At 33.9% G+C, this 23801-nt stretch overlaps 1 protein-coding gene across 1 annotated transcript in view; it reads left to right on the top strand.

Annotated features, from left to right (window-relative positions):
• LOC147069709 (phenoloxidase subunit 2-like) overlaps nt 1-23801 on the top strand; it is a 91862-nt gene that overhangs the window by 34497 nt on the left and 33564 nt on the right. The window lies entirely within an intron of this gene.

The following is a 23801-nucleotide window of genomic DNA, read 5'->3' as shown; positions in this document are numbered from 1 at the left end:
AGTCGAATCGCTAAATGCTCTCTACGGATAAATAACAAGTTACTAAATCCTCTCTACATAGTCGACCAATGAGACGTCACGATTCAAACCATGATTCATAGCATAGGTACATTGAAATTGCTATACAAACGTCACCCACGCGTGGTGATAATTGCTCATTTTTGGTCCGACTATTTGATTTTATTAGTTTATAATGAATAGGTATATACTTATTCAGTTACTTTGATGAAATCTGAACCAAGAGATTCGAGGAAATATTATTTGATGAATCCAGATCTGTGGAAATGTACCTGCCTGACTACGCAGAGAGTTAATTATTATGTTTGAAAATTGCCATTCCAACCTGTCTGTCACAGAAAATATTAAATGGGAAATTTGAAAAATTCCGAGTCATATTTTTATCTCCCGCCAATTTTTTTTTTCTCCAGTGAATCTGAGAAACTCAAGTCTCGTTTCGAGGACTCAGTTTATTTTTTACATATAGATAATACTTTATTTATAGCACAGTAATATAATTCAATCGTAATGAAGCAAATAATGTGAATCGGAAATTGATTACTGACATCTTCAATCAATTTGTCATCACAATCGTCGAGTTGGATCTGAATTACTTAAATATTTCTATTTCACTCACATTATGTCGTAAAATGTAAATATTCAGAATGACTACGAAAATCCATTGACTTACTTACACTACACTTACCAGTGGCGCACCCAGGGGGGGGGGGGCAGGGGGCCCTGGCACCCCCCAAAATAAAAAATTTCAGAATGTAATTCACCAGCACCTTTATAGAAAAATTTCTTAGATTTTTATTTCTAACACAAAAATTTCGAAAATGCCGGGTTTTTTTAGAAACCCAATCCCTAATGGAACTGTCAAAAAATTCTCCGTGTCCACCCGAATTCCGGAGTGGTGTAGGTCATAGCTTGGGAGGGCTGACAGAGCTCTAGCCGGGGGGCCCGGGTTATGGGGGGCCCGGCGTGTCGGGTTGACCAGATAAGTGAGATAAACACACATCATAAATTAGCTTTAATAGTAAAAAAAGTCGCCTGCGGCGCTATTATACTTCATGGCCATGAACATTTTCAATTACTTATATAATTGTGCAATATATTTTTTGATTATTATGTGTCGATACTCGACAGCTCCATTATTAAAGTAGATGTATTAAAAATTGCCAATAATTCACTGTATGTATCCCTTAATTTGAACTAAAACACAATTTGGAAAACGTTAATTTAGTGTTTCATACTGCCTTTAATCTAAGCGGTAGGTAGGGGGCCGCCAAATATCCTAGTCTGAGGGCCCGTTTCAGGATGTGGGGAACATGGTGTAGGTACACCGAGTGCAATAGACAAAAGACCGATAAATGAGAAATTAGGGTGTGAAGAAGAAAAAGAGCCTATGGGACTAATTTACATTCTCCTCCTTGGCCCCCCCCCAATATTAAATCCTGGGTGCGCCACTGACACTTACACTTGACATACTTAGTTTTTTAGTTAATATATTCCTTATTTAAATTTTATGCACGACCTATACAAATAATGATGGTTTCTTTCATAAATGGATACTCTGTTTATAAATCAACCAATAAATTAATCTGTGAAATAATTATTAATAAGTTGAGTCGTCAATTTGTAATTGTTTCATATCGCTTCAAATCGATTATTATTTAATCTAATCTTGCTGTATGTTTTTAGTTATTAAGTTACCTATTACATATTCTATAAATGTTATGTTCCATACGAATAATGACAATTGTTTCTTTCATATTATGTGTATGCGGTGTTTATAAATAAATCAGTAAATTACTTTGTAAAATCATGTAAATTAATTAATAAGTGAAGGCCTTTTACAATGTAATTTTAAAACAGTTATTCAGTAATAATTATTGGTGAGACTATCTTCAATCTATACATAAATTTAATTCACTTGGTTTTATACGATTTTATTTTTTTAATTATTTACCATTTAATATTACTTACAGACTTTATTCATTATATAAAAAAATAATTTGTTTATACATCTGTTAGAAGTAATGTAAGTATATTAATAACAGTGCCATGTGGTCCATAGATGCTGTAGGTACAGAGCATCCCCAGAAATAATTGATTAAGTACTTACAAGATTATATCGGAGCCACGAATCCTACAATGCCACACAAAATACTACATGACATGATTCAAATAGTCTTAAAACTAGAAGCAGATAATCTGTAGTAAATAGTAGATAATATACTTATATCTGTATTTTGTATGTAACAGCTTTCCTACAAGGAAGTTACCCCACGCCACTGATTAATACTTTGAGAAGCTCGTGTGAAAAAGTTGCCATTTTCTGAATAACTCAGTTTACTTCTGAGGTTTGGAAATATTATTCCATGTAACGTGTTGTAAGGGTAAAATTACCTGTGGCAGATATCACAGATGTGTGGTTTCAGCCACCATCATCATATATTATTACTATATCAATCGGCTCAAGTCCTTTCCGCCTGACATTCTACTCTGCATTACATTTAATTTCAATCTTAAAACATTGCACTTACAACAGGTTACAATAATTGCGATGTCAATAATATGTTTATCATGAATTAATTTTACACAAATGTTATTAATTTTTATAAAGCTTTTACACAGCTATTTTTATTAATAGATTACTAAATCTAAGATTATCTTAAATTAACATTTTACTATTCATTATGTATCTATCTAGTAATTAATAATACACAATAATTTTACGTGCCTTTGATATTGTCTAAATACATTTTATATTTTCTATGAAATATGTTTGTTTTTTTTAATCATTCTCAAAGTTATAAGTGTAAATTTCGTGGAGATGGTAAAATTGATAGTAATAGGTACTCGTATTGTGTGACCATCGCGTTGATCCGGTCACTTAAAAACGCAAAGTTTTGTGGTTGTGTCAGCAGACAGCATATATAAGAGGTTGTGATCGTGAATTCTCAAGAAGCATTGAGAAAAGTTATTTCTCATTTTTAGAAATATGGTTAATGAGAATCTCAATATTTTGATTTTTTTTTTTTAGAAAGAATACAAGAATAGAGTTTTTATTCGAGACGCGGAAGTTCGGAGACAATTTCCCGAAATTTTATGGCAAAAAGACCTTAAAAACGTCTTCGATTCTAGGCGATTTTTCAAAATTCAGGCGAAGAAAATTTTTGTAGTGGAAAAAGAAATATCTTGACTGAAAGATTTTTTTTAATAAAATATAATTGATACACTGAATACCTCTAATTTTACCTCAGACACCATTTGAAAAACGGTACTATAGAGCAGAGGGGGGCAAACTTTTTGGATGGAGGCCCAAATTCAAGAATTCAAAATGAGCGGCGGGCCGCAAGTTAAATACCATTTTTAGATATACACTATTTATTATCACAAAAATAAATATTACAAAAAAAATTATGAGAAGAATGAAACTGTTGTACATTTTTTACCATTTTTTTAAATTCAGGTGTTAATTTTGCAGTTGATATTCTCAAAACTGCTTGTAAATGGGCATCGGAGATAATATATTTGATCGTTAAGAATTTTTTTTGAGGTTCATGATCGAAAATGTTTGTTCACAAGTATAGGTTTATCCAAAAATAACGAACATTCTTCTTTCATAATCTTTAAGTTGGTCGAATTTGTCTGAATTAAGGGCATTGTAAAATTTGGAGATTTCTTCACGACGATGCAATTCTCTTAAATCAGTGTCAAACTGCAGATCAATGATCTCAAGTTGTAGCTCTGTCGGTACACTATCAATATCTATTGAAAATGGATCGCGTACTATTGCTAAACAAATCTATAAGTATCAATATATTTTTTTTTAATTTTAAAAAAGTTATTCGTAATCAGAAGTACAATTAATGATGGCGGACCGCAAAAAAATATCCGGCGGGCCGCAGTTTGCCCCCCTCTGCTATAGAGCGTCAAACTGCATTTAACCTACGTGATAGGTAGGGGGCCCGTTTCAGGATGTAGGAGCCATGAAAAGCACTATATTATACTTGTATTCAAATATAATGATGTTTTTACAATTTATTTTTTACAACTTTAGTCGTTTATTTTGTTTAATTTTTTATGCCCTCCGTGGCATAGGAAAAGTTGCTTTAAATAATATTTGAAGAAGTGAGTTCCGGCACCTTTGTTTTTAAAAAAAAAAGCTCTGGTATCGAACTTAAATCTAATATAGGTAATATAAGTAATATCTGAGAAAAGCCGAGAAGAAGGTTTTATGAAATTTGACCCACATGAATTGACTATGATTATAGTCTATGCTATGATTTCTTTTTTCAAAGGAATAATTCACAAGGTGACATTCTTTATTGAACATACATAAGTCATTTGATATTTGAAATTATAACAAATTGACCTTGATTTCTTCTACTGCGCACGAATTACATGAGGTAAATTTAATTAGTACTACCGTTATTATTTCATGCTTCATTGTTTCCCTCTAGCTCGGTGTTGCTGTAACTTCTATCAAAACTATCGAACTTCACGCTTATCTGCTATGATAATTAAAGTAATTACTGATACTTTATTAAACACAAAAGCCGAGTGCCAAAATTAATGCAATTTGTGAAACGTTTCAACCACAGAACAGATTAATAAAATTCCGATAGGCTATTCCCCAATACACTACATGTTGACGCAGGGTTATGAGTGTGTGAGCGATAAAGAAAATGAAAACGAAAATGAACCACACATTATAGACGTGTAATAAATAGTGTGTGTTGCAACACCAATATTGAATGAGCTTCAGTGCATAAAACGAGAGCAGTTGTCAAAATGAGCGACAAGCGTATTCTTGACACTTGTTTAAGTTTATCCCATATTATTCCACACTCAAGATTGGTTGTCTGTTTCTCCATACCCCTTGGGTATTTCAGTTCCCACTATTTCCGAGTTCCATGGTTTCAACTACTAGTTGATTTCATCTTAATTGGATAGGACATACATGGGTCAATTGGTAAAGCACATTGGCGCGAATCCAGTGGATACAGGTTGATGTCGTATTTTTTTCAAAAAGATTTTTCCTAGCAGTTACATAATATATCTGCGCATCTATTCTATGCACAAGACTGCTATCGCCCGTTATCGAGGGTAATTAATCATATGTTTGTATTGAGGTAAGTATAGTTGTACAATAAGTTTAAACAGTCAAAATTTGCTCCATAAGTTAGCACAGCCAGGAGAGGTGCTGTTGAAACATAGGTATCACTAATTATTGTAACAATTACAATTAACTTATTGTAAAAATTAGGTATAATACAGTCGCACTCGGTTTTCTCGGATATAGCAACGAGGAAACATTCGTTGACATTTTAGTTTATGATTTTCTCCATACATTTATTCAATTTTATAACGAGCTTCTTATCGGTTATACCGAGCTGCAATATCGTCAAAAATTTCTTAAAACTATTAATGTGTCGATCGTTCAAAAACATTTCGACCCTAAGCAATAAAATCCGACCGGACAGGATGCCGCCGGAATCGGATTACGTTTATGACACTAGTCAAGTGTCTTAAGTACCTACATAATTGGTGGTTTCGTCGATAATATTGAAAAAGTATACACGCATATGGTTGAAATTGCATGTAAAAAATCCAAGGTTTGTGAAGTCACTAGGTACTGATAGGTATGGGTTTACGTAGGGTGTCGATTTATACTTTTCACTTATTAAAAATACTGATTCAGGGACATTAAGTTACGAAAGTATATTTCGCTTGACAAGTAACAATTAATTATTAACAACATTTTTTTTGTAAACGCAGGCTTTGGCGCGAAAAAAATGTAGCAAATCGCATTTAGAGGCGACGTAAGAGGCTCAAGGGTGGTGGTGGTAGCCGACTGCCCGTACCTGCCCTCGACCCTTGGTCTGCCCAGAAACAGATAACGGTAACTTTCTTTGTCTTTGTTTAGCTGTGCGTGCATGACTCATTTACAGTTACAATAATATCATTATATTCCCAACTCTGTCGATTGGAGGATTTTTGATGGGGGATTTAGGCATTATGATAATAAATAATAAATATTATTTGGTATCAGTACCTACCAACGTTCATTACAATAAACAACTTCTTTTGAGGTTTATGAATGCCATGCTTGTTTCGGGGAAAAATTCTTATTGTGTATTTTTGTTTGAATTGCGACTTTTTGCGTTATGTGACCGCTCATTTAAAAATACCTATTCTCTGATATGACGAGTAACGCTTATAACGATCAAATTCAGTCGGTCCCATCTTCCTCGTAATAACCAAGTTCGACTGTAGGTACTTCAATGCAAAAAAATGAAAGACTACCCTCGATACCCGCCGAAAGCGACCGATGGCAGTCTTGTGTATAGAATAGATGCGCTGGGTGTTTTCAAATTATGTTTGTTCTTAAAAAAATTAGTTGATTTCGCTCATTTTGATTTGTATAGTGATAATTTTCGTTTCAATTTCCAAATTACGTAAATGGGTAACTTTTGTTTAAACCCAGCTGTAGATAACATGAAAGTTAAATTTGATAAGACAACATGAAACCGCAATCATTTTTCTTTGACAAATATTATCGAGAATAATTATTTTAATTTTAACCACGAACACTGATTAGTTAAATTTAACCAGGGTATTACATAATATTGATACACACTTAAAGCAAAGCTCTTCCAACTAAGGTGAGTTAGGGTAAGTGCGTCTACGGGGTAAGAGCGTCTATAGTCAATAACTTTTTAGTGTTTTAAATATAAGTTGTGACATCTGTGGGTATCTATTACACATATAAATATACACACACCATCCAAAGATGGCAGTATAATAGCATTGTTTAAGGTCAGTATGACATTTCAAATATTGTCAGTTATTTGAAGTCAACGGCCGAGATCGACACGTTTTTTTAATCGATCTGTATCTCGACAATCTTTCGTCCTAAACAAGTGATTTTTGGTAAGTACCTTTATCTTAAATGATATTTTGTTGTCTAAATTTAATATTTGCAATTATTGCCAATGATTATGTTTTATTAGACTAGACACACTTCCCCCGCCAAAAAATATCATTGGGGTAAGAGCGTCCGACGCTCTTCCCCCATGCACTGTTATATTTTTGTATGGATAAGTTTTAGCTAGTGATGTGCCATGCAATCATAAAATATTAATTTTTGTAACTAATGTGTAGCATTTTTTCACAACTTCTAATTTGAGGCGTAGAGTTACTAAACCCGCTCCAGAGACTTTTGAGTTTTAAGTAAATCACGAAAAACTGTTTTGGGGATATTATGATAATTTAAGTGTAATTTTAGATGTTATATTTCTTCCGTTACATACGGTATAAGTATAATAAAATGTCAAATCCAATGTATAAGCCGTATTTATTTAAATAAATGCATTTTAATTATCCCAAGAGCGGTCTTTGTCAGTCGCTACCTGACAGAGCGGCGTTTGACGCGGAATTTTTAAAAAAGAGCTCTGTTTGGTGCACAATGGTACATTGTCGACAGGAGATGATAGTTCAGTAGAGGTCCGTACTTATTTTAATTAAGTATGTAATATATTTTAGAATTTACTTTATCTAGAAAATATTTTGTAGCCATCCTTACCTACTGGCAGCTGTATAATTTTCGCATTGCACCTACATATTTAGCTGTTGCATTGGTACGTAATATTTTTTTTAAATAGTGGTAGGTATGTACTTGTCTTGGAAATAAAATGCTTTGTGTTGACATAAAGCATTATTATTTATTTAGAATAACAATAACAAATTTAATAATATCAATAGCATAAATGAAAAAACCCAGCGGAATTAAGTACCTGCCTTTAAATAATTAATCACCCCATTACATGTCACTCAAATTCCATGAATGTGGGAAACCTACCTTACCTACCAACCTATTTATTAAATGTAAAAATAAAATGATAATATTTTTAAGCAATATTATTTATAATCTACTTAGGTAAGGTGAGTTAGGGTAAGTGCGGCATAAAAATCGATTAGATGAACTTTAAGTGGATGGTGATTCTTAACGGATTGTAATATCTCTTTGAAATTTTTGTTGACTTCTAAACAATTTATCCCTTTTTCAATCACTGTAATCATTACATTAAAATATTTAATGGCTAATCATAATTCAAACGTTTTAATGTAACAAGGCGAATAGACGCTCTTACCCCCCCAGTTGGGGTAAGAGCGTCTAGTTGCATTATCTCTCAAAATATTGTCAATAAACGAAATATGACAACATAAGTATTATCGAATGTTTGAAGTACAATATTTTGATAGTTCATGCATGTAAATTTCATTAAGAAATAGAATATATTTAATGAAATCAAAAAAGTTGGGTAAGTGCGGCATACTTAGTACTAGGGATGTGACTGTGGTAAAATAAAAAGAACAAATATTTTTTTGATATTTTATTTGCCGGAAAGTTGTATGTGTAGGTACAACATAAAATCCTTATAAGTTGATTATTCTTTAATTGTAATACGAAAACACTTCGTATAAAATTTACCAAAATCGATAAAAATAGTTTTGAAAAATCACATGTCAAAGATTTGAATAAGTTACATACAACGTAAAATCGTTACCAGTTACTTATTCATTAATTGTAATTGGAACACATATAAAATTTACCATAATCGATAAAAATAGTTTTGAAAAATCTTGGGTTTGGGTTTTATCAGTCCATTCATCCCATACATACTTCCCCTTAAATACGATCAGGGGTGAAATTTTATCCCCTTTCGCATTGCATCCTAATAATACTGTCGTATTCTCTTTTCCTGCAGAACTGATCGTCCTTGTGGAAGAAAATCCAATTTCACCCAGAACTTTGGTTCTACTTGGGTCTTTTCAAAAACTAGTTTCATCAATATTATATAAATTTTCTGGTCTATTTTGAAGGCACAGGTTTGTAAGTATACCTTCAAGTAGATCATAGTATTCGTTGATAATAAAGGGATCACAAATTTTCTTCCTTGCATATTCGACGGCTTGAGGTTTTTTTCGGGAATTCCATTTTTGAATGGTGTTTTCAAATTATTTTTTTACAACATATTGCGAAACTAGTTCAATAACTTCTTTTTTCGTTAAAGCAAATCCATATTTCTCCATAACGTGTAAATTCTCTGCAATTTTTCCTTCAATTTCATGTGATAGAGCTGATGTTCGTCCCATAATTTTTGACTTTGCACCTCGCCTCCCAATTATGTGAGACATAATGGTCATCCTCGGTATTTTATATTGTTTGGAAGCTTGGTAACCATTTAGACGACCACTTTTTACTTCTTTAACTTCTTCAAAGAGTTCGTCCTTTGTATAAGAAGCACCCCCTTTTGTCTTCCGAACATAATTTCCTGGGAATTTGGAATCTGAAACAAATTATTCTCCAATTTAACTAAAATATTGATAAAAGTGAATTTGTCAATATAAAATATAGTGACTATATGCGAAATTAAATTCAATGAGGAAATCAATGTGATAAAAAATATCTCCGCCCCACAAAATAAATAAATAAAAAAATTGTACATACCCACTGAAATCGGTTATGTACATTATTACTTATAGTATTGTACGTAGGTATAGGCTAGAATTTGAAATAAATAATAAGTACTAAATAAAATGAGGCGTAGAGTTACAAAACCCGCTCTGGGCTAATAGTTAATAATAAATAGTTTTGAAATTGTATCATTCGTTAATATGAATGACAATGAATTTTAATTCAATTACCTATGTTTATTAATATATCATACTTGTAGATTAGCTTAGCTGTAATAACGATGCATAGTTAACAATGCTGTGCTATCTTGTAGAAATTCCGTTATTTTTATAATACGTTTTTAAAATAAATTTAAAAAATCCCACTATTACCTATTTGTATATAAAAAGTAGACTTTTATTCGTCGGATTTGGTTTTATGAATTTAATACTATAAAATAACTAATATACCTAAGTAGATTATAAATAATATTGCTTAAAAATATTATCATTTTATTTTTACATTTAATAAATAGGTTGGTAGGTAAGGTAGGTTTCCCACATTCATGGAATTTGAGTGACATGTAATGGGGTGATTAATTATTTAAAGGCAGGTACTTAATTCCGCTGGGTTTTTTCATTTATGCTATTGATATTATTAAATTTGTTATTGTTATTCTAAATAAATAATAATGCTTTATGTCAACACAAAGCATTTTATTTCCAAGACAAGTACATACCTACCACTATTTAAAAAAAATATTACGTACCAATGCAACAGCTAAATATGTAGGTGCAATGCGAAAATTATACAGCTGCCAGTAGGTAAGGATGGCTACAAAATATTTTCTAGATAAAGTAAATTCTAAAATATATTACATACTTAATTAAAATAAGTACGGACCTCTACTGAACTATCATCTCCTGTCGACAATGTACCATTGTGCACCAAACAGAGCTCTTTTTTAAAAATTCCGCGTCAAACGCCGCTCTGTCAGGTAGCGACTGACAAAGACCGCTCTTGGGATAATTAAAATGCATTTATTTAAATAAATACGGCTTATACATTGGATTTGACATTTTATTATACTTATACCGTATGTAACGGAAGAAATATAACATCTAAAATTACACTTAAATTATCATAATATCCCCAAAACAGTTTTTCGTGATTTACTTAAAACTCAAAAGTCTCTGGAGCGGGTTTAGTAACTCTACGCCTCAAATTAGAAGTTGTGAAAAAATGCTACACATTAGTTACAAAAATTAATATTTTATGATTGCATGGCACATCACTAGCTAAAACTTATCCATACAAAAATATAACAGTGCATGGGGGAAGAGCGTCGGACGCTCTTACCCCAATGATATTTTTTGGCGGGGGAAGTGTGTCTAGTCTAATAAAACATAATCATTGGCAATAATTGCAAATATTAAATTTAGACAACAAAATATCATTTAAGATAAAGGTACTTACCAAAAATCACTTGTTTAGGACGAAAGATTGTCGAGATACAGATCGATTAAAAAAACGTGTCGATCTCGGCCGTTGACTTCAAATAACTGACAATATTTGAAATGTCATACTGACCTTAAACAATGCTATTATACTGCCATCTTTGGATGGTGTGTGTATATTTATATGTGTAATAGATACCCACAGATGTCACAACTTATATTTAAAACACTAAAAAGTTATTGACTATAGACGCTCTTACCCCGTAGACGCACTTACCCTAACTCACGTGAGTTAGGGTAAGTGCGGCATAAAAATCGATTAGATGAACTTTAAGTGGATGGTGATTCTTAACGGATTGTAATATCTCTTTGAAATTTTTGTTGACTTCTAAACAATTTATCCCTTTTTCAATCACTGTAATCATTACATTAAAATATTTAATGGCTAATCATAATTCAAACGTTTTAATGTAACAAGGCGAATAGACGCTCTTACCCCCCCAGTTGGGGTAAGAGCGTCTAGTTGCATTATCTCTCAAAATATTGTCAATAAACGAAATATGACAACATAAGTATTATCGAATGTTTGAAGTACAATATTTTGATAGTTCATGCATGTAAATTTCATTAAGAAATAGAATATATTTAATGAAATCAAAAAAGTTGGGTAAGTGCGGCATACTTAGTACTAGGGATGTGACTGTGGTAAAATAAAAAGAACAAATATTTTTTTGATATTTTATTTGCCGGAAAGTTGTATGTGTAGGTACAACATAAAATCCTTATAAGTTGATTATTCTTTAATTGTAATACGAAAACACTTCGTATAAAATTTACCAAAATCGATAAAAATAGTTTTGAAAAATCACATGTCAAAGATTTGAATAAGTTACATACAACGTAAAATCGTTACCAGTTACTTATTCATTAATTGTAATTGGAACACATATAAAATTTACCATAATCGATAAAAATAGTTTTGAAAAATCTTGGGTTTGGGTTTTATCAGTCCATTCATCCCATACATACTTCCCCTTAAATACGATCAGGGGTGAAATTTTATCCCCTTTCGCATTGCATCCTAATAATACTGTCGTATTCTCTTTTCCTGCAGAACTGATCGTCCTTGTGGAAGAAAATCCAATTTCACCCAGAACTTTGGTTCTACTTGGGTCTTTTCAAAAACTAGTTTCATCAATATTATATAAATTTTCTGGTCTATTTTGAAGGCACAGGTTTGTAAGTATACCTTCAAGTAGATCATAGTATTCGTTGATAATAAAGGGATCACAAATTTTCTTCCTTGCATATTCGACGGCTTGAGGTTTTTTTCGGGAATTCCATTTTTGAATGGTGTTTTCAAATTATTTTTTTACAACATATTGCGAAACTAGTTCAATAACTTCTTTTTTCGTTAAAGCAAATCCATATTTCTCCATAACGTGTAAATTCTCTGCAATTTTTCCTTCAATTTCATGTGATAGAGCTGATGTTCGTCCCATAATTTTTGACTTTGCACCTCGCCTCCCAATTATGTGAGACATAATGGTCATCCTCGGTATTTTATATTGTTTGGAAGCTTGGTAACCATTTAGACGACCACTTTTTACTTCTTTAACTTCTTCAAAGAGTTCGTCCTTTGTATAAGAAGCACCCCCTTTTGTCTTCCGAACATAATTTCCTGGGAATTTGGAATCTGAAACAAATTATTCTCCAATTTAACTAAAATATTGATAAAAGTGAATTTGTCAATATAAAATATAGTGACTATATGCGAAATTAAATTCAATGAGGAAATCAATGTGATAAAAAATATCTCCGCCCCACAAAATAAATAAATAAAAAAATTGTACATACCCACTGAAATCGGTTATGTACATTATTACTTATAGTATTGTACGTAGGTATAGGCTAGAATTTGAAATAAATAATAAGTACTAAATAAAATGAGGCGTAGAGTTACAAAACCCGCTCTGGGCTAATAGTTAATAATAAATAGTTTTGAAATTGTATCATTCGTTAATATGAATGACAATGAATTTTAATTCAATTACCTATGTTTATTAATATATCATACTTGTAGATTAGCTTAGCTGTAATAACGATGCATAGTTAACAATGCTGTGCTATCTTGTAGAAATTCCGTTATTTTTATAATACGTTTTTAAAATAAATTTAAAAAATCCCACTATTACCTATTTGTATATAAAAAGTAGACTTTTATTCGTCGGATTTGGTTTTATGAATTTAATACTATAAAATAACTAATATAAGTATATTATTTTTATGAACATTTCCGAAATATAAATAGCAATGCAGGTATTTCAAAACCGGTATCATAGTATTTTTCGATACCGGTTGTGAAAATCGGACAATATCGATATATTAAGGCTATACCCACTTCAGCTGAGGCATGGTCTAAAAAGATCGTGACTAGGCGATGCGCGGATTGTGTAAATGACGCGAGCCGAACGAAATATAATTTGTCATAAAAATTCAACATGCATCCTTTTTATGTTATGTTTATTATTATATTCGTAATAATAATAGTATATTCATTGTCATGTTTTCTTTTTCGAGTACATGCGGAACGTTTTTTAGTCATCTTTACACGATTAAAGAATATATTCCTCCGACGCCATCACAAAACAAATTGACGTGCTCACACCACGACTGTCAGTCTCCGATTGGCGACGACTGCGAAAATTCGTTCCACATACTGTTGAAAATTATATATCCTTTCACTTATGTACGCTCTTAAGTAAGTATTGAAAGTGAAAACAAAATGTATTAATTAACATAAAAGGTTTAACAAGATTGTATTTTTGTCGGATTACGCGATGTCTGGTTTACTTCTGTTTCCCTTCAACGCCCTTGGAGACCAGCAATGGCACGTGCTATGAAATGTGTTAAATAGCTTTATATTATATATATTTTCCCAACCATGTTCGATCATAATATGATCATATGGGCCTCCACAAAGTGGAGGTTTATATTAACATTTTTTTTTTTTACGAGAAATGGATGTCAGACACCAGCTAAACCTACTAGGTCCATACTCTGAGTCATACACAAATTGAAAAACAATATGTGTACCTACTTGCCAGACTCAGGATTCGAGCCTGGGACCCACGACGCTTTAGGCCGACGTTTAAGCTGTGCGGCCATCGTGGGACTGTCAGTTATTAGTACTAGGGTTATTATTTTATATGAGATACTAAACTTCTATTTTTTCCATATATTTCACGAATACAGGTATTCAATAGAAAATACTGAAACACCAGTATTAGTATTTTCATTCGATATTGCAATCCCTAACTTCAGCCAATGAGCTTGTGGACAATGTAGAATTAGAAATACAGTAGAACCTCGATTTTTATGAGAAAAAATATTTTTTAAGTATTAAAAAATATATACAAATTGGTTTAATATATAATTTATGTCAACGTGTTCTTTTACCTTTTCAAAAATGTTACGTTTCTCATGAACTGACAATGTTTTAATATGGAACATGTTTTACTCATGATCTCTGACGCAAAAGCGTTATGAAAAAAATTGACGTAGAATATCTATAGACGCGCAGCACACCCGCCCCGATTATTTTCATTTTACGTTCAGTAGCCTACATTCTGTGCGATGTATCGTTAGTCTGTTATTATTACTTTAGGTTTATTATTGTAATTACATAATTTTTAGAAAAGTGAAATTGCTTGAACCCTTTGGATTCGGTTACATTGACAAATAAATTTTCTTTCGAATTTGAACAACCAGCATTCAGAGAATTAGTAGGCAAAGCATGTTCCATGCTTAATAATTTTAACCGTCAGGGTTTAAGTAACCATCATCTGTTTTTTTTTGTTGAGACGTGGGCCATCGCTAGTACCTACACAATATCATTCTCGTACCTACGTAATGTTTTGGTTCTGGTACAAGGTCATGTTCCATAATCTATATTGCAGCGGGAAAGAGTGAAGGTAGGTTGTGGAGATCCGATATGAAAAGTGTACACCAAACTTTGTCAGACATACTTGATGATTGACTCATAAGTTTTGTCATTGTTAGTGTTCAACGGACGATGTACGAGGGTGGTCCCAGAAGTACCCGACCTAACAAAGAAAACACAAAAAAATTGGGATTTTTTTTCCATTTCTCTACGTAGTCTCCTTTTAGATCTATACACTTTTTCCAGCGATGTTCAATAGCTTTGATACCCTGTTTATAGTGAGAATCTTCGAGCTCCTCAAAATAGCCATCAACCGCCGACTCCACCTCTTCATTGTTGGCAAATCTTTTACCACCGAGCCATTTTTTCAAGTTTGGAAACAGAAAATAATCCGAGGGGGCTAAATCTGGCGAATAGGGTGCGTGAGGAATCAATTCGAGCTTTAGCTCATTGATTTTGGCCATCGCGATAACGGATGTGTGAACTGATGAATTTTCCTGATGAAACGAAACTTTCTTTTTCGCCAAATGCGGTTGTTTTTTCTTGATTTCATCACTCAAACGCTGCAATAAGTTTGTATAATACACGCCGTTGATTGATTTTCCTTTCTGAAGATAATCAATGAAAATTACCCCACGCGCATCCCAAAAAACTGACGCCATGACCTTGCCTGCAGATGGAACTGTCTTCGCCTTCTTTGGAGCCGATTCTCCCCTTTCAGTCGATTTTTTTGACTGTTCTTTCGTCTCAGGTGTGAAGTGACGGACACATGTTTCAACCATGGTTATGAATATACGCAAAAACTTTGCTTTATTGCTGTGAAACTTCGCCAAACACTCGATTGAAACATCCTCACGATGCTGTTTTTGTTCCATTGTGAGTAATCGCGGCACCCACCTTACGCACAGCTTTCTCATGTCCAAATTTTCAGTCAATATGTGATGTACAGCACTTTTTGAAATGCCTACCATGTCTACTAGCTCGCGCAATTTCAGTCGACGTTCATCCAATACCATTTTGTGGATTTTCGTCACCGTTTCTGGAGTGGTCACCTCATTTGGTCGACCACTGCGATGTTCGTCTTGGCAGCTCGTACAGCCTCGTTTAAACTCAGCCACCCAATATGTTACTGTTGTAAACAAAGGAGCAGACACCCCCAGAGTAGAATCTAGCGCCGCTTTGATATTGGTTGGACTGAAGCCTTTCAAATGAAAGTATTGTGTCACATAACTATGACCAATTTTTTCCATGTTTACAAATTCTCTGAGAGCGTTCACTGAATAACGTAGCGTCGTCAAACTTCAAACCTAGGCTTTATAAGGTCAGGTCAGGTCGGGTACTTCTGGGACTACCGGTATAAATAAAACAGATTTGTCATTGTCGATATAAACATGACCATATTTTGGGAGTATTGATTGTAATGGTTACATAACAGGTGCATGCCCTGTGTCGGTGGTGAGGGGTGGAGGTAGGCTGTTAAGATCTGACATAAATAGTGCACACTAAACTTTGTCAGTCATACTCAGTGACTTCCTGTGGGGGTAGGCAGATTGAGCGTCGCTTGGGGGCAGCAGTTACTCGAAGGGCGGCAACTCGAGGAAAATCATTTGGAATATATAGAGATAGCTACATAAGCTTAGTAATAATGAAAATATCTTTCCATTAAAAAATCACCTCACTGGTTTTATCGGATTCACGATATGTAGTTTACTTCCGTTGCCCTTCAACATTCTTGGTGACCAGAGACCACACTTGCAGATTTGCGATTAGTCTGTTGGTAACATGGCCCCCACAAGGGGGGGGCTGACAGGGCTCTAGCCTGGGAGCCCGGGCTCAGGAGGGGCCCGGCGAAGCGAATCGACCAGGTAAGTGAGATAAACACACATCACAAATAATTTGCTTTAATAGTAAAAAACAAGTCACCTGCGGCGCTATTTTCCTTCAATAATATTTTTATTTAAAATTATATGGTTGTTCGAAATAATTTTCTATTGTGTATCAATACTTGACAACTCCATAATTCAAATGAATGTAATAAAATATACAAAAAAACACTAAATATACACATTAATTTTACCGCGTAAACTATTTGGAAAACGCTACTGTAGAGCGTCAACACTGCCTTTATCCTTAGCGATAGGTAGGGGGGGCGCCAAATATCCTAGCCTGGGAGCCCGCTTCAGGATGTGGGGGCCATGATTGGTAATGTAACCATACAACACATTTCTTAGATATTGGACTCATGAAAGGATGATAAAAATAATCTATAAAAAAATGAGGCGGCAATTTGGCGCTGCCTAGGGGCTTCTTGTTTGTCCGGTGGTTGTTTGTCCAGTACAAGTCTTGCAATCGATTTTAACTAACTTCCCGACTAGCTAGACATTTGAAACTTTTAGAATATATCAGAACACGATGCCAATGCATTTTTTTAATACTTTTAGCCATCTTTAAGTAGAATTGAATTCATTTTCAGTTAATTCTGTTTTGTATGAAAATTTATTTCGACACCATTATCGGTTGCTAGGGGTCTGGGGTCCTAGCAACTAAATTATTAATATATACGTGCGTTACTATGGAAATCAATATGACATGTCAAGTACAAATTTTTTGATCGTTTAAGCTAGTCAAGTCAAGTTTATATTATGGTTCAACAGAATTTAAAAACGTTGTATATATAAAGTTCTTTTTATCTAGTAATTATATCAGCTTCATTCATTGATTACAAAAACAAATAATGGATAATATAATATTTTTTTTAATGACATGTTTGAAAACCACTCTTGGATAATATACAGATAAACAAAATTCTTATGTCAATCATTTTGGGTTAACATTTTTCGAGTCATCAATATTGTGTTAATAATAATTAACACATTGTGGATCAGCTGACATTTTTGACATATTATAATGAGCCCGTTGAAATACTTGCTAACACGGAGTATATTTACTGACATGTCTTTTTTATCCACGTCTATTTAACAAACAAAATAAAAATAATTACAAGATAAAAATAACTTTTTATATAAGTACAACGTTTATAATTTTCTGTTGAATTATTATGCTCAATATGCTCAAACTTGTACTTGATATGAAGTAAATAAAAAACAAACAAATTAATATAGAACTGAAATGTCATTTCATTTTGATTTCCATAGTAACGCACGTATATATTAATAATTTAGTTGCTTGGACCACCCCTTTAGCAACCAATAATAGTCTTTTACTTTTTACCAATTTTTCTTAAATAACTTTCCATACAAAACAGAATTGACTGAAAATAAATTCAATTCTGCTTAAATATGGCTAAAAGTATTAAAAAAATGCATAGGCATCGTGTTCTGATATATTCTAAAAGTTTCAAATATCTAGCTATTCTGAAAGTTAGATAAAAATCGATTGCAAGATTTGTACTGGACAAACAACCACCGGACAAACAAGAATACGAGCTAATAAAAACGTTGTAAAATAGGCCGCATTAAACTACGAGTATTATAACTAAATTTTGGATATATCCTGACATTGGCTATGAATCTAGATAAGTAGGTATGTAATAATGGTACCTACCAGTAGCGAAGGGTGGTGGTAGGCTATTATGATCCGCCATACATAGTGCACATTAAACTTTGTTAGTCATACATATTCGTTTTTATTGAACTAAGCTATAATTTACAGATGGTATTGATTAGTTTTTAAAAATTAATTAAACCCTGGCTAAACCAAACCATGAGTGAATGATTTCGTCAAAACTGAGAGCCAGCAAACTGGAGTCTTATAGACTTAGGGCCAGATGTTTAGTCGTACTTAGTAGCCACATAACATTAGGCGGAAGAAATCGGCCATTTAGTGAGTCAATGTCAAAATTCAAATTCTTTTTATCTTCCGTATAAACAAAATATTTCGTATGCGGATAGTGGTGATCCGTTTTGATAGCTGATGCCACATGCATTTAAAGTCTGCCACGTATGTTAAGTTAATTTTTGAGCGACATCTCTGCAACTGGCCCTTACAACGGCTTAGAAATTTAAAGCATATGTATCAGTGGCGAAGGAGGGTAGGCTGTTAAGATCCAACATAAATAGTACACATTAAACTTTGTTAGTCATACGTATTTGCTTTTTTATTGAACTAAGACTACAATTTACAGATGGTATTGATTAGTTTCTAAAAAATAATTAAACCCTGCCTAACCAAACCATAATAGTTTTGGTATATTTTGGGCGATACAACAAAATTGTGCACACTTTTTCATTTATACTTATTTGATTTCTTTGGATTAAGAATACATATTCCTATTGCACTCATATTGTTGGTTCATTTTTTTAAATTCATTAAGCCCTGCCTAAACCAAACTATAATAGATAAAACATATTATTCTATCTATAAAATATCCAAGGTTATGTATCACTTAGTAATTGCAAACTTTTAGATATTTTACAGATAGACGAGTATTTTTTTAGTATTATCTATTAATGGCTTGGTTTATGCAGGGTTTAATTGAATTTTAAAAACTACCCAAAGCCATCTGTAAATTGTAGCCTTTTTCAACGAAAACAAAATACATATGACTGACAAAGTTTAATGTGCACCATTTATGGCGGACCTTAACAGCCTACATCCACCCTTCACCACTGGTACCTACCTACCTTGATTCAAACCACAAAAAGCCGATTGCCAAATTTAACGCTATTTGTTAATTGCTTCAGATGTATCTTCTTCTTGGTCATACCTTCATGGCTATTAAGGATCGTGACCACCTTTGAATTTTGTCATCCTTTGAGCGACCGAGACTTTCCATCCCTCTCGACTTTCCGTTTCTCACAGGCCAGAGTGACTGGTGCCCCCAGTCGGCTCCTTCACGTGGTCGCTCCAGCCTCCAAGAATCCCAATCGCTCGCCAGTCTTCTTGCTTCGTTCCAGGTCAAACCAGCATCCCGTAGCTTCGCCGTATACACTCTATAGATAGAAATGGTATTATAAGTTCTCTTCTGGCATCCGCAGCACGTGACCGAGCCAGGTCGAACGTCCCCTTTTCACTCTCAACGCGATGAGAGGCTACTCGGTGCGTTTTCTTATTTCCTTGTTACCTACTCCTTACCGCACACCCAGAATCCATCGCAAACATCTGTTTTCGAAGCTCACTATACGGTTGCTCTGAGCCTTCGTCTGGTGCCATGATTCGCTACCGTAAAGCAGCACCGTCAGAATGCGTTGAATAGGCGGTATTTGATTTTGACCGAGTACAATCCCAGACACTCCGCATCGAGTTGAATATTGCTCAACAACATTCAACGAGCAATAACATTGAGAAATATATTATATCCACTAAAACGTTGTCAAAAAAATATGTATGTTCTATCACTAATACTTTAAAGAAACAAATACTTGGATACGTCAATTATTTATAATATCCCGGACAATTTTCGATACCCATGAATCCCGAGATTGGGTTCCCTACTCCACACCCGTTAGGTATTTTAGTTCCCATTAATTCTGTATTCCCTGTTGGCAACCAATATGTGATACATTTCCCTATTCTGCCTAATTTTGCATTATGCATTTATGCCTGGTTGAATGCAGTGACGTCCCTAGACAAAATGCCGCCACATTTTTTTATACAGTACTTTTTATCATCATTTCATGACTCCAATATCTAAGAAATGTGTTGTATGGATACATTACTCACAATATATAATATACCACTAAATCTAATTTAAATGCCATATCTGTAGACAATATTGGGCATTATCAACTCAATAGACAACATTGTGAGTCTACGGTTTCAGATAGGTTCAGATAGGCGAGTGACTGGCTGGAGATATTTGGATAATTTTTAAATTAGGTATGCACGCTGTTCATCAAGAACGTGACGTCCAATAACAACGGAAGTAACCTAGACATCGCGAGCCCGACAAAAAAAGTAAAGTCCTGTTAAAACTTTTATAGTAAGTAAGTACTTACCTAATTAATACATTTTGTTTCAGACCAGTGAGCTGAATTTTTTAATGGAAAAATATTTCTCTTATTACTAAGTTTAGGTAGCTATTTCTATATATACCTAATGATTTTCCTCGATTTGCCGCCTTTTGAGTAACTGCCGCCCCCAAGCGACGCTGAATCTGCCTACCCCCACGAGACGTCACTGTTTGAATGTATCGGACCTTTAATCAAATATGGACTGTCGTGAATGTGTTAATAAATTTGATAAGTGGGGTTTTTGCACTCAGTTAATTGTGAACGGTGTGAAATTCGATAAAGAGGATTGTAAACATTAAAACTGTGTCATTCAAATACGCGGTAATTAGTTTGTCAACTGTGAAGTGTTTTAGGAAACATAATATTATTTAAAGGTAAAAAGTTTTCTTCTTCTTCTTCGGTCATAACCGCCCCTTATCTGGAGTATATGGACACCACATGGTGACTCCAAGAATACCTATCGTTCGCCAGTTTCTTGCGTCATTCCAGATCACGTCAGCACACCATAGCTCGCTCCGCATTAGACAGTATATAGATTATGGGTTCACATACTTTTTCGTCAAAGGGACAATTTTGAAATAAAAAATATTGGTGGACCGCACTGTAAATATTATATTCTGTTTTTAAAAAACATAAGGCAAAAAAAAAACTAAATACTTATACATTATTATTACATTCTCTTATTAATATAAGTACTAAAAATAATATTTAAATTATTTCACCATGTGATTTATGCAACTGTTTGTTTGAAACTAAATCCTGCAATATAGCCTCAAATTTTCTCATTGGAGAAAATGTTTTTTCACAAATATATCTAGGTACTTACAAATAAAGAAGCCATTTTTTGATGAGTTTGTTTAACTATATTTGGATATACGTCAAGTGAAAGTCCTCATTCTTGCCAGAGGATATTTAATTTTAAATGTAATTTTTAATATTCGATATGAAGAATAAAAAATAATACAGATTTAACATAAATCTCGCGGGACACATAAAAAAGTCACGCGGGAAATAATTGACCCGCGGGACACACTTTGTGAACCCCTGATATAGGTAGTATTAGCATGCCGGAATCTGGTTTGCTTGAAGAACAGGCAATCCAGGTTGAAGTTCTCTTCTAGTATCCGGAGCACCCATTGGGGGCCCAATCGCCCCAAGAACGGGCCTGTCCTTGTGAATATGTATGCTCAATAAATCATCATCATCATCAGGGGCGCGACAACCCAGTGCCCACACTCCTCCAACAGCTCCCTCTACCTGTCCCTATCCAGTGTGGCCGCTTTCCAATTCGGTACCCCCAGAATACGGCAGTCACTGGCAGCTCCATCCAACCAGCGAATCTTTGGCCTGCCTCTTCTTCTACTCTTGGATTGCCGGACATCACTCTCTCATTGTCATTCATACGGTACACATGAACTAGTCATCGCAGTCTCCCAATCTTCATTGATTGAACTGCGCTGCAATCTTCGTACAGCCCGTAGAGCTCAGCATTATATCTTTTCCTCCAATTGGTGCCGTCCCTGATTTCAATGGTGCGCAATAAAAGGATGTAAAATTCTTAAATATTGTGACTTATCCGTTAAATTATTAGCAAGTGTAAGTACGTTATAACACAAATTTGGAGTTATTTTGACACCGATTAGTGATTATGGTAATTCAATACTTTGATTTAAAATACAAAAGCAGATTGCCAAAAAGTAACGAAAAAAATTAGAAAGTATTATACAAACCAGTATTTAACTTCGTCACAATTAGATAAGTCACGTATAGCTTAGTTGTCAGGGCACACGGGCGCGAATTTTGCTGGGTGTCGTATATTTCTCAACAAGATTTTTTCTAGTGGTTATATGTTTCTATGAAATGTTTTCAAATTATGTATGTTCAATAAAATAATGTTACATTCTTAAAACATGTGAACTATTCCTTGAATAAAAAAATAGCATGTACCTATTTGTATTTTTTAAAAAGCTCACTAGGTCAAAATTTTTGTTCTAGGATATTTTCTAATACGTATATGGTGTGATATACCGTGTCCGGAAACTTGTACATATGCAGTTCACCGTATCACAATTCACGGTGAAATGTTGTATCAGAAATATATGGCCGTATATTAAAGAATGTCCAACCTCTTTGGGTCGTATAGTACTGACAAATAATTAATATCTAAATAAAACACGGTTCTTGTCGGTTTACACTTTACATGAAGCCAGCAGTAAACAAATTTTGAAAATAGCCGATATACTGGATTATTTGTTAGGTTAGGTAAGGCTAGGTTTTCATTCTTGAATTCATGAATTTTGCCAAAACCAGCTATGTACATATTGAAAAGTGGAGACCGTATAGCATACGGTTATCTCTTTCTGATAAGAAAGCTCACGGCGAACTGTGTCACGATGAAATGTTTTACGTACAATTTAAATGTAACCGTGATGAACTGGCTTACATTATCTTTTGTTATTCGTCACGGTATTCTTTTCCAGTTGATAAAACGCATCCAAGATGGCTGACGTATCGAGGAGTCTCCAATTATTGTTTGACCGGCCATCAGAGCCGCTCTTCATGCCCAAGGGAGACGATGGAACAGTGTTTGACGTCCCAACGAATTTCTTGGTAAGTCTTATGAACAGTGTTGTATATCGTGTTACTGAATAATTATGTATCAACTCTTTTTACCACGTTTTTCTTAGCTCGTATTCTTGTTTGTCCGGTGGTTGTTTATCCAGTACAAATCTTTCAATCGATTTTTAACTAACTTCCCGACTAGCTAGACATTTGAAACTTTTAGAATATATCATAACGCGATGCCAATGCATTATTTTAATACTTTTAGCCATCTTTAAGTATAATTGAATTCATTTTCAGTTAATTCTGTTTTGTATGAAAAGTTATTTCGGAAGAAATCCGTAATCCAATCCACTATTATCGGTTGCAGAGGGGATGGTCCTAGCAACTAAATTATT

Source organism: Rhyacophila brunnea, unplaced genomic scaffold (genome assembly GCF_057557595.1).
Source record: "Rhyacophila brunnea isolate RB1 unplaced genomic scaffold, BYU_Rbru_1.0 scaffold_23, whole genome shotgun sequence".
Lineage (NCBI taxonomy): Eukaryota > Metazoa > Arthropoda > Insecta > Trichoptera > Rhyacophilidae > Rhyacophila > Rhyacophila brunnea.
Note: the sequence above shows the minus strand (reverse complement) of the source record. Positions and strands in the feature narration are given on the sequence as shown.